This window comes from Arvicanthis niloticus, unplaced genomic scaffold (genome assembly GCF_011762505.2).
Source record: "Arvicanthis niloticus isolate mArvNil1 unplaced genomic scaffold, mArvNil1.pat.X pat_scaffold_754_arrow_ctg1, whole genome shotgun sequence".
NCBI classification, from domain to species: domain Eukaryota; kingdom Metazoa; phylum Chordata; class Mammalia; order Rodentia; family Muridae; genus Arvicanthis; species Arvicanthis niloticus.
Window position 1 is genome coordinate 27,796 of NW_023046355.1, and position 11,033 is coordinate 38,828.

The window sequence follows — 11,033 nt, forward strand, 5'->3', positions numbered from 1 at the left end:
CTTGTCCTCTCTCTGGATGCCCATCTGGACCCTTCTATCTCTGGATTCCGTTCTGTCTTCTCCTCTCTCCAGATGCCCATCTGTCCTCTCCTGTCTCTGAATGCCCTTCTGTTCTATCCTCTCTCTGGATACCCTTCTGTTCTCTCCTCACTCTGGATGTTTTTCTGTCTTCTCCTCTCTCTGGAAGCCCTTCTGTTCTCTCCTCTCTCTGGATGCCCTGCTGTCCTCTTCTCTGTCTGGATGCTCTTCTGTTTTCTCCTCTCTCTGGATGCCCTTCTGTTCTCTCATCTCTCAATGCCCATCAGTCCTCTCCTTTCTGTGGATGCCCTATTGTTCTCACCTCATTGTGGATGCCCTTCTGTTCTCTCCACTCTCTGGATGCCCTTCTGTCTTGTCCTCTCTCTGGATTCCCTTCTGTCTTCTCCTCTCTCTGGATGTCCTTCTGTTCTCTCATCACTCTGGATGTCCTTCTGTTCTCTTTTCTCTCTGTATAATCTTCTGTTCTCTCATCTCCTTGGACACCCTTCTGTTGTATCCTCTCTCTTGATGCCCTTCTGTCTTCTCCTCTCTCTGGATGCCCTTTTGTCCTCCTCTCTCTCTAGATGCTCTTTTGTCCTCTCCACTCTTTAGATGCCCTTCTGTTCTCTCCTCTCTCGAGATGCCCTTCTGTCCTTTCCTCTCTCTGGATGCCCTTCTGTTCTCTCCTCTCACCGGATACCCTTCTGTCTTCTAGTTTTTCTGGATGCCCTTTTATCCTCATCTCATTCTGGATGCCCTTTTGTCCTCTCCACTCTTTAGATGCCCTTCTGTTTTCTCCTGTCACCAGATGCCCCTCTGTTCTCTCCTCTCTCTGGATGCCCTTCTGTTTATACTCTCTCTCTGGATGCTCTTCTGTTCTATCATCTCTTTTGATGCTCTTCTCTTCTCTCATCTCTCTGGATGCCCTTCTGTTTTCTCCTCTCACTGGATGCCCTTCTGTTTTCTCCTCTGTCTGGATGACTTTCTGTCTTGTCCTGTCTGGATGCCTGTGGGAAAAAAAAGGCTTGGGGATCCCGCGGTTCCTCCTGCCATGTTGTGGGTAGTCGGCTGGGAACGCTCTGGGTTTCTCCAGCTGGGAGTTGGGCCCGGCTGTTCATTAACTAAAAGTCTCTCCCTGGCTCCTCACGGTTCCTCATAGCGGCGCAACCCCAACACACGAGGAAGCCCTTGGGTTTCCAAAACTGGTTTATTCACATGGAGAATTGTGGACGGATCTGGATGCATACCCCTCAAACCCAGGATTGACCTGAGTAAAACGGGGAGGGGAGAAGGGGGGTGGGGCTGGGGAGGAATGTTTAATTGGCTCCACCTCTGGCCTTCAGGTATGTAAATCTCTTTAGGGCCTGTTAACGCCCTCCACCTGTGTACATGACTGAAGGGTGGAGGTGAAATGGAGATTAGACCTTGTGTTAGGCCCAACATCCCACCCTTTTTTCTTTCATAAAAGGAGGGGCAACTCTGTGTTAATGAGAGATGTGGACCATGTGGAAGTAGTCTGGAGTCCCAGAGCGAGGGGAGACAATATGCCATCCCTGACAGGCAATGTCCTGTTGGGTCTCCTGGCTATCTCGAACCCAGCGCTCTATCAAGGGGGCCTAGGAACAGGGCTAAACATCCTACCATCCCTAAAAGGGTCTCCGGGGTTTAAAACTTGTTCAACCAGGCTATGTCCAAACCATGTCTCCACGGCCCAACATCTCACTGTTTTTAGTGAAAATTTTGGATGAGGTGGTCAAAATAAAACACTATGTAGGCCAGAGGGTGTAGCATAACTAAATCAAGGGTAATGGGAATTGAGGGTAGGGTTTGGACGGCAGGGAATCATTGAAACAATTAAATACAGATTGTACAGTTTGAGGGTAATGACATCTGATTAATCTAAATAGACATTATGTTTTCCTCACTAACATGTAACTTTAGCTATGTGACTTTGGCAAAAGAGTTCATTTGTAGCTGGAAGGTCTAGATTTGTCTTCTGTAGTGAGCATCTCTGGGTTCTGGCATGCATCTCTGGAGCCTGGTGTGGGTCTCTGGATTTCAGCATGTTCTGGGGTCTTCAGTCAGATGAGATGGCTGGAAGAAGGCAGCTTGGCAGGTTCCAGGAGGTGGTGCTGTCTCTGGATCTCGGCGTGTCTCTGGAGTCTGTAGTCAGATGAGGTGACTAGGAAAAGGCAGCTTGGCATCTCAGGCAGGTTCCAGAGGATGGCTGGACTCTGTTGGATCTGTGGGTATACCTGTGGGATAATCACAGGTGGGAAGCAGCATCTCCAGCAGGGAGATGTCTGTAGGCTGGATACGGAGCATTAAATTGCTTGGGAACAAGCACCTTATGGCCTGTCGTTAGGATCCTGGAAAAGCAAAGGTGTTTGAGGAAATTTAGTCTTAGAAGGTATCTTGGATAGCTGAGGGAGAAAAACAATGTTAATTTTGTATCTGGGATTGGCAGCAACAGTTTGCCTGTAAAATAAATTAGTTGTTAATTAAGACTCAAGAAATGGTGATCAGCACATTTACTTAAACTGTGGAAGGAAATTAGATAGCTTTTAAACCTTGAAGAAATTATAAAGGTTGAAAAATAATGTTGGACATCTATCACGAGTATTAGAGAGAAAAGGCAGCATTAAAATAGAAAAATTAACAAATTTTTGGTTGAAAAAACACAAGCATTGTTGTTCTAGGTGTTCCTGTTAGGAAGAAAAGGAAACGTTTAAAATTTTGGTTGAAAAACAGGAACGTTTGTTGCAGGTCCTCCTGTTGGGGAGGAGCAGTAATGGCGGGTTTAGAAGCAGTGGGGAGGGGCCTTGTTCTGCGATGAGGCGTCCAGGTGCTCTGGCAGAGAGGACCTGTATTCCACCTTTCTTTTTATTAGAAATTTTAATTGTAGAGAAGGATTAAAAAGCTAACTTGAAGTTTATAGGGAGAGATACCTAGGCTTGATAGGAGAGCTAAGAGTCAGAGAGTGAAAGGCTATAGGAATCTCTCACCTAAAAAAGGAGTCTTAGGAGGGTCACAGCAGGCACTGTGACTTGAAAGACTGCTGTTGTCTGTGAAGGAGCCCTCTCTGTGGAGCTGGGGGATGGGCAAAGTGGAGGCTAGGGGGTCTGTCATCTTGCCCTTGAGCTGGAAAGCACATGGAGAGGGAGAGACAGAGAGAAAGAGGAGGAGTTAAAGTAGAGAAGTTGACCAGGAACACATGGAGAAAGAGTGGGGCCTAGTCTTTTGAACTAGGCAGTAGCTAAAAATTAGAAGAAGCTAACAAGGAACACGTGGAGAAAGAGGGGGGAGACAGAAAGAAGCCTGCCTAGTTTTGTGAACTAGGCTGGGAATTACTCACTGTCCTGGAGTTTCGCGGAGAGGTTTTCTGTGGGCAATAACTGGGGGGAACACTCTTGGAGCTGGCTCTACCACCTGTAGCTGGCTCTACCACCTGTAGGGAACGATATGGGCTCGTGCGTGGGTGAGCGGGTCTCCTGCGGAACCTCGGGCGGTAGGTTGGATTCCTATGGACCAGGAGTTGTGTTCCCTCGGGGACTCCATCTTTCATCTGTCTAATCTCACCAGCATTATGGAGAGGTCTACGGCACACAGCATAGTGGCTCCCTTCTACTGGAACTCCATCTGGGCCAGTCACATTTGTTGCTTTAGGACCCCCTTTTCCTACAACCACATCAAACTCTACAATTTCTCCCTCCCCCACACTGCGCAGATACTTGCGTGGATTATTCTTCTTGATGGCAGTCTGGTGTATAAACACATCTTCTTTGGTGTCATTTCGGTTTATAAATCCATATCCATTTCTGACGTTGAACCATTTGACAGTGCCAAGGACTTTGGTGGCGAGAACTTTCTTCTCCGAGTCCTCGCTGCCCACGGGAGCTGAAGAGGCCGGGGCGGGTCCGGGGGCTGTGTCTCTGCCGGGGCTCCCCGCGAGGGGCGCGGCTGGCACCGGGGCCTGGGGCGTGCCGCTGGCTGCAGGGCTCTTAGGCGCGGGGTCAGCGGCCTGCAGGAGCGTGGTGTCGCAGGTGGTGGCCTCAGCCGCCTCGCTCATGCCGCCTCTCCGCTCTCTCCGGGCACCGGTTAGCGCGGTGGCGGTCGCGGAGGGGCCAGCTCGCAGCGGGCGTCTCGGGGGCGGGGGACGCGAGAGCTCGAGGTCTCCCTGGGTCTCCTGGCCCCGAAGATGGCAGGTTGTAGGGCATTCATCTTTCCAATGTCTTGTCTCCCCACATTTGAAGCAGATTCCTTCTGTTTTTACTGCTGCCACAAATGCCTGAGCTATGGATGTGACCTGGTGCGATGCAGTTCCTATTTCTCTGGTTGCCACAATCCACCTATCATGATGTTCTTCCCGGAGACCCTGGCAGGCTAGTCTAGACTCAGAAGTCATGCCTTCCCAAACAATGGTTTTAAGAAGAAGGTCTCTAGCTGTGGGATTGGAGATTTTTCTTTCTAAGCTCATTTTAGTTCTGAGGATAAAATCAGACAGGGATTCTCCAGGCTTCTGATGAAGGGAGAGTAGGGAGTGGGCAGGGTCTTGAGATCCTGAAGGTGGAGTAAGCCTATTCCAGGCTTGAATGGCACAGAGGCGGACCTGGTCATAGTAGCCTGCTGGCTGACTTGCCTGTTGTGCCCCAGTAGAGAAATCTTCCTGGCCAAAGAGTTCTTTAAAACCCCATGGAGTGTCATCTTCCCTTCCCTGGTTTTGCCTGACTTGCTGAAGACACTCATCACGATAATACGCCTCCCATTCTAGAAACATTGGATCAGGAAGGGCAGAACGGCAAATATCTCTCCAATCTTGGGGGGTGTTTAAGTTGACAATATGGCTCTGTAGGAGGGATTTTGTCCACGGTGCATGAATGCCATCTTCCTTCACTGCCTGCCTGAGTTCTTTTAGTTTGGAGGCTTGGATAGGGTGCCATTTAAGTGGTTTAGTTCAAGTGGGGTGGATATTAACTGGGAATGTTTGAGCAGTTTGGGTTTTATCTATGGATTTTGAAGGACTGCTACTTTTGCGGCTAAGAGGAGGGGGAGGGTACTTATCTCTCTTTGGTTGGGAGGTAAGAGGGAAGGCAGGGGAAAGCTCCTTTGGTATTTTAATGAAGCCTTGCCTTTGGATGTGGGAGGGAGGGACAGGAGGAGCACATGGTTTCATTTCCTCCAAGGCATAATGGGGAAGGGGTGGGTATATGGATTTTATTTCTCTTATTAGTTGGGTAAGGGCCTCAAGGTCTGAAACCAGGTGACTTTTGGGGCCTTGGTTTTTGGGTTCATTTAACTGAGGGGCCCCAGGAGCTGTGTTGTTCTCAGTCTGTCCTATTTTCGATGGTCTTATACATTGCCGAATTGCAGCTAAGATCGGCAAAAACTCACAAGGGGGTTTTTTATCTCTGTTTTTGATAAGGGAAGCTACTTTGCTCCAAGAGTCTGGACTGTAAATATTATCCTCTGCCATGCATGGTGCTATCTGAAGGACTTCCTCCCAAAACAAGGAGGCTTGCCTTTTGCCTATTCTTATCCCGTGGGTCTTTAGTAAAGAATATATTTGCCTGGCTTGGGGTGAACATTTACGTGAGGTGGAGTTTCCCATGATAGAAAAGAGGAGAAACGCCTTGTCCAATGGGAACGTTCCCTTGGCCTATTGGCTTTGGGGGATTCCACAATGGTCCAAGAGTGCCAAGCCTTCCCGCAGATTTAAGAACTGGCAGCTGCCCTTATGGCTTTTAAATGGCTGCTGCGTCACCAGATTTCTTTTTGTTTTAGAGAGAGTCTAGATAGAGTCTTTGCCAACGCCCGTTGTGGGCTGTCGGGATTTAAGCAGAGGCCAGGGAAGCTTTGAACCAGCACCAGAGAGTGGCCCTGGCCAGGAGGTAGCAAAGGCTCCCTTGGCTTACTTAAATCCGCGCGCGATGGCTTCCGACTGAAACACAGGAGGAAAAAACAGATTTCTTGTTTTAAGAGTTCGGGGCTTACCCTTCACGCGGTTTCAGTAGCTGCGTGGTTGTGTGGCTTCCAAGGCTCCACGTTTGAGGCGCCAGATGTGGGGAAAAAAAGGCTTGGGGATCCCGCGGTTCCTCCTGCCATGCTGTGGGTAGTCGGCTGGGAACGCTCTGGGTTTCTCCAGCTGGGAGTTGGGCCAGGCTGTTCATTAACTAAAAGTCTCTCCCTGGCTCCTCACGGTTCCTCATAGCGGCGCAACCCCAACACACGAGGAAGCCCTTGGGTTTCCAAAACTGGTTTATTCACATGGCGAATTGTGGACGGATCTGGATGCATACCCCTCAAACCCAGGATCGACCTGAGTTAAAAGGGGAGGGGAGAAGGGGGGAGGGGCTGAGGAGGAATGTTTAATTGGCTCCACCTCTGGCCTTCAGGTATGTAAATCTCTTTAGGGCCTGTTCACGCCCTCCACCTGTGTACATGACTGAAGGGTGGAGGTGAAATGGAGATTAGACCTTGTGTTAGGCCCAACAGATGCCCTTCTGTCTTCTCATCTCTCTGGATGCCCTTCTGTTCTCTACTCTCTCTGGATGCCCTTCTGTCCTCTCCTCACTCTGGATATCCTTCTCTTTCTTTTCTCTCTGGATTCCATTTGGTCTTCTCCTCTCTCTGGATACCCTTCTGTCCTCACCTCTCTCTGGATGCCCTTCTGTTCTCTCAACCCTCTGGATGAATTTCTGTTCTCTACTCTCTCTGGATGCCCTTATGTACCCTTCTCTTTCTGGATGCCCTTCTGTCTTCTCCTCTCTCCGGATGCCCTTCTGTCCTCAGCTCGCACTGGATGCCCTTCTGTTCTCTCTTCACTCTGGATGCCTTTCTGTTCTCTCCTCTCTCTGGATGCCCTTCTGTACACTTCTCTCTCTTGATTCCCTTCTGTCTTCTCCTCTCTCCGGATGCCCTTCTGTCCTCTCCTCTCTCTGGATGCCCTTCTGTTCTATCCTCTCTCAGGATGCCCTTCTGTCCTCTCCTCTCTCTGGATGCCCTTCTGTCCTCTCCTCACTCTAGATGTTTTTCTGTCTTCTCCTCTCAATGGATGTTCTTCTGTTCTCTCCTCTCTCTGGATGCCCTGCTGTCCTCTTCTCTGTCTGGATGCTCTTCTGTTTTCTCCTCTCTCTGGATGCCCTTCTGTTCTTTCGTCTCTCTCAATGCCCATCTGTCCTCTACTTTCTCTGGAGGATCTTCTGTATTCTCCTCTCTATGAATGCCCTTTTGTTCTCTCCTCTTTCTGGATGCCCTCCTGTTCTCTTTCTTCTCTTGATGCCCTTTTGTCTTCTCCTCTCTCTGGATGCCCTTCTGTCTTCTCCTCTCTTTGGATGCCCTTCTGTCATCTCCTCTATCTGGATGCCCTTCTGTCCTCTCCTCTCTCTGGATGTACTTCTGTTCTCTCCTCTCACCTGATGCCCTTCTGTTCTCTCCTCTCCCTGGATGCCTTATATCCTCTCCTCTCTGTGGATGCCCTTCTATTTTCTCCTCTCACCAGATGCCCTTCTGTTCTCTCCTCTCTCAGGATGCCCTTCTGTCCTCTATCTTTCTGGAAACCTTCTATTCTATCCTCTGTCCATATGTCCTTCTGTTCTCTCTTCTCCCTGGATGCCCTTCTGTTCTTTCTTCTCACTGGATGCCCTTCTGTCTTCTGCCCTGTCTGGATGCCCTTCTGTCATCTCCTCTATCTGTATGCCCTTCTGTTGTCTCCTCTGACTGGATATTTTTCTGTTCTCTTCTCTCACGGGATGCCCTTCTGTTCTCTCCTCTCCCTGGATGCCTTCTATCCTCTCCTCTCTGTGGATGCCCTTCTGTCCTCTCCTCTCACCGGATGCCCTTCTGTTCTCTCCTCTCTCAGGATGCCCTTCTGTCCTCTATCTCTCTGGAAACCTTCTATTCTATCCTCTGTCCGTATGTGCTTCTGTTCTCTCTTCTCTCTGGATGCCCTTCTGTACTATTTTCTTTATGGATGCCCTTCTGTCTTCTCCTCTCTCCAAATGCCCTTCTGTCCTCTCTTCTCTCTGCATGCTTTTCTGTCTTTGACTCTATCTGGATGCCCTTCTGTCTTCCCCATCTCTGGATGCTCTTCTGTCTTCTTCTCTCTCTGGAAGCCCTTTTGTTCTCTCTTCTCTCTTGATTAAATTCTGTCTTCTCTTCTTTATGGATGCCTTTCTGTCCACTTCTCTCTCTGGATGCCCTTCTATTCTCTTCTCTCTGGATTCCCTTCTGTCCTTTCCTCTCTCTGGATGCACTTCTGTCCAACCCTCTCTCAGGATGCCCTTCGGTCCTCACCTCTCTCTGGATAATTTTCTGTATTCTCCTATGTCTGGATGCCCTTCTGTTCGTTCCTTCCTTTGGATGCCCTTCTGTCCTCTCCTCTCTCTGGATACCCTTCTGTCATCTCCTCAATCTGGATGCCCTTCTGTCCTCTCCTCTCTCTGGATGCCATTCTGTCTTCTCCTCCCTCTGGATGCCCTTCTGTTCTCTCCTCTCTCTAGATTCCCTTCTTTCCTCTCATCTCTCTGGATGCCCTTCTGTTCTCTTATCTCTCTGGATCCTCTTCTGTTCTCTCATCTCTCTGGATGCCCTTCTGTTCTCTTCTCTCTATGGATGCTCTTCAGTTCTCTCATCTCTCTGGATGCCCTTGTGTCCTCTCTTCACTATGGAAGCCCTTCTGTCCTCTCTTCTCTCTGGATTCACTTCTGTCTTCTCCTCTCTCAGGATGCCCTTCTGTTTTCTCCTCTCTCTAAATTCTCTTCTGTCCTCTCATCTCTCTGGATGCCCTTCTGTTTTCTCCTCTCTCTGGAAGATCTTCTGTTCTCTCATCTGTCTGGATGCCATTGTGTCCTCTCCTCTCTCTGGATGCTCTTCTGTTCTCTCATCTCTCTGGATGTCATTGTGTCCTCTCCTCTCTCTGGATGCCCTTCAGTCTTCTCCTTTCTCTGGATGACCTCTTGTACTCTACTCTACCTTGATGCCCTTCTGTTATCTCCTCTCTACAGATACTCTTCTGTCTTCTCCTCTTTCTGGATGCCCTTCTGTTTTCACCTCTATATGGATGCCTTTCTGTCTTCTCCTCTCTCTACATCCCCTTCTGTCCTCTCATATCTTTGGATGCCCTTCTGTTTTCTTCTCTCTATGGATGCTATTCAGTTCTCTCATCTCTCTGGATGCTGTTGTGTCTTCTACTCTCTCTGGATGCCCTTCTGTCTTCTCCTCTCTCTGGATGCCCTTCTGTTCTATCCTCTCTCTGTATTCTTTTCTGTCCTCTCCTGGCTTTGGATGTTTTTCTGTCTTCTAATCTCAATGGATGTTCTTCTCTTCTCTCCTCTCTCTGGATGTCCTTCTGTCCTCTTCTCTGTCTTGAAGCTCTTCACTTTTCTATTCTCTCTGGATGCCCGTCTGTTCTCTCTCTTCTATCGATGTCCATCTATACTCTACTTTCTCTGTATGTCATTCTGTGTTCTCTCTCTGGATGCACTTTTGTTCTCTCCTCTCTCTGGATGCCCTTCTGTTCTCTCCTCTCTCTGGATGCCCTTCTGTCTTGTCCTCTCTCTGTATGCCCTTCTGTCTTCTCTTCTCTCTGGATGTCCTTCTGTTCTCTTTTCTCTCTGTATGATCTTCTGTTCTCTCATCTCTCTGGATGCCCTTCTGTTGTCTCCTCTTTCTGGATGCCCTTTGTCCTCCTCTCTCTCTAGAAGCCCTTTTATCATCTCCACTCTTTAGATGTGCTTCTGTTCTCTCCTCTCTCTAGATGCCCTTGTGTCCTTTCCTTTCTGTGGATGACCTTCTGTTCTCTCCTCTCTCTGGATGCCCTTCTGTCTTCTCCTCTCTTTGGATGCCCTTTTGTCCTCCTCTCTCTCTGGTTGCCCTTTTTTCTTCTCCACTCTTTAGATGGCCTTCTGTTCTCTCCTCTCACCAGATACCCCTTTGTTCTCTCCTCTCTCGGGATGCCTTATATCCTCTCCTCTCTCTGGAAGCCCTACTGTTCTCTCACCTCTCTGTATGCACTTCTGTCTTCTCCCTTCTCTGGATGCCCTTCTGTTCTCTCCTCTCTCTGGATGCCCTTCTCCCTTGTCCACTCTCTGGATGAACTTCTGTCATCTCCTCTCTCTGGATTCCCTTCTCTTCTCTAATCTCTCTGGATGCCCTTCTGTTTTCTCCTCTCTCTGGATGCCCTTCTGTTTTCTCCTCAGTCTGGATGGCCTTCTGTCTTCTCCTGTCTCTGGATTCCCTTCTGTCTTCAGCTCTCTCTGGATGCCATTCTGTCCTCTCCTCTATCTGGATGCTCTTCTGTTCTCACCTCTCTCCATAGGCCCTTCTGTTCTACCCTTTCCCAGAATGCCCTTCTGTCCTCTTTTCTCTCTGGAATCCGTTTTGTCTTCTCCTCTCTCTGGATACCACTTTGTCCTCACCTCTATCTGGATGCCCTTCTGTTCTCTCCCCTATCTGGATGCCCTTCTGTTCTCTCCTCTCTCTGGATGCCCTTCTGTACCCTTCTCTTTCTGGATGCCCTTCTGTCTTCTCCTCTCTCTGGATGCCCTTCTGTCCTCAGCTCGCTCTGGATGCCCTTCTGTTCTCTCCTCACTCTGGATGCCCTTCTGTTCTCTCCTCTCTCTGGATGCCCTTCTGTACCCTTCTCTCTCTTGATTCCCTTCTGTCTTCTCCTCTCCCTGGACGCCGTTCTGTCCTCTCCTCTCTCTGGATGCCCTTCTCTCTTCTCCTCTCTCTGGATGCCCTTCTGTTCTATCCTCTCTCTGGATGCCCTTCTGTGCTCTCTTCGCTCTGGATGTTTTTCTGTCTTCTCCTCTCAATGGATGTTCTTCTGTTCTTTCCTCTCTCTGGAGGCCCTTCTGTTCTCTCCTCACACTGGATGCTCTTCTGTTTTCTCCTTTCTCGGGATGCCTTTTATCCTCTCCTCTCTCTGTATGCCCTTCTTTTTCTGCTCTCCCTAGAAGCCCTTCTGCTTTCTCCTCTCTCTAGATTCTCTTTTGTCCTCTCATCTCTCTGGATGC

The 11,033-nt window shown here is 49.2% G+C and overlaps 1 pseudogene; it reads right to left on the bottom strand.

Moving 5' to 3' along the window:
• Positions 1–3,444: 3,444 nt before the first annotated feature.
• On the bottom strand, positions 3,445–4,124 carry LOC117702398 (Y-box-binding protein 3 pseudogene; annotated as a pseudogene).
• Between the last annotated feature and the right edge of the window lie 6,909 nt (positions 4,125–11,033).